This window comes from Coenobita brevimanus, chromosome 52 (assembly GCF_032717465.1).
Source record: "Coenobita brevimanus isolate Jiangsu-jjx chromosome 52, ASM3271746v2, whole genome shotgun sequence".
NCBI lineage: Eukaryota > Metazoa > Arthropoda > Malacostraca > Decapoda > Coenobitidae > Coenobita > Coenobita brevimanus.
This window is the reverse complement of record NC_137005.1, coordinates 13204243-13205557: the sequence shown is the minus strand read 5'-3', so window position 1 is coordinate 13205557 and position 1315 is coordinate 13204243. Positions and strand designations below refer to the sequence as shown.

Sequence of the window (1315 nt, the reverse complement as noted above, 5' to 3'; positions counted from 1 at the left end):
GCAACCAAAACAGCCCAGCAGGGACGGAAGTGGTCAGTAAATGTACTGGTTCTTGGAAGCTCCCTGAGGTACAAACATTTGGGGAAATCTGGGGGTCCCTTGACCCTCAAGAAAAAATAGTTCTGGAATTGTCAATGCTCTCTCTCTCTCTCTCTCTCTCTCTCTCTCTCTCTCTCACACGTTAGCAAGGTTACTCCCAGAACATTTCCTCGGCAACATTTTACCTATAACATATTCTTGTAAGGTATTTTCTTTACATTGTCTCTACGATTGCTACAACCTTTTCTCTTGCAACGTTTTTGATGCAGCATACCACGTTGAGTACACCGCTTCCCGTCCGATCAGCGAAGTTAAGCAACGTTGGGTCTGGTTAGTACTTGGATGGGTGACCGCCTGGGAACACCAGATGCTGTTGGCATCCCTACGTGTCAAGTGGGGTTGGTGGAGGATTAGTGCCCCTCCCTGTAAAACAATTAACTCTAAGCCCTTGGCCACCCCGTGTGGGATACATGGCGTCTGGCAATGATGATGATGATGATTTTCATTTATATTTTTCTGTCACGGTGTTGAATGAATAATTACAAGGCCATTTTTTTCCTGTGAAATCTGCAAAATTTTGTGTTGTTGAGGCTTTGAGAAGCTTAGCTCATCAATGACCGTGAGTCCTGAAATCGCATTTTTTTTTTCTTACCAAATTGAAGGGAAACATCTGATGCACCTGGCAATGCAATAATTAGCTTCCTAGACCCTTTTTGTACTCGGCAATGAAGCGCAAAAAATTTCGCCACATCCCTGTGTACACCCCGATGAGCAGAGTGAAAAAACATCGCCCTAAGAAATACCCATATTTTCATCAGAAAAAAAAACTAAAATTGTGCTGAAATGGTTTGAAATGATCAGATAAATGTATTGTGAACAAAATCAGTACTTAATATGAGAGGTTCCATAAAAAATATATATTGATTATGATTTTTTTTTCACATTTCTTGATATTTATTGTGTTAATGTATCAAGTTATTTATGCTGACTCGGTGGTTTAATTTCTGCTCAGTGAGAGGTGTGAGATGGTATTTTTAGAATCTAGCCAGATAAGGGTCCTCCTTTGTGTGTACTGTCTGAACTGCAGTGGTCAAATTCGAGATGACCCGCGATTAGCACCTCGCTCGAGGAATTTAGTGTGAGGGGAAGGGAAGGTTTTACAAACTTTTCATCCACCCTATTGTTACTCTCTCTTTTGCTAATTTTTTCACCTCTCTCCTCTTCTCTACATATAACTCTTAACTCGCCTGTCAGCTTCCCACAGGCCTCTGCTTCT

At 41.4% G+C, this 1315-nt stretch overlaps 1 pseudogene; it reads left to right on the top strand.

Moving 5' to 3' along the window:
- The first annotated feature begins 303 nt into the window (after positions 1–303).
- LOC145400596 (5S ribosomal RNA) lies at positions 304–415 on the top strand (annotated as a pseudogene).
- Positions 416–1315: the final 900 nt, after the last annotated feature.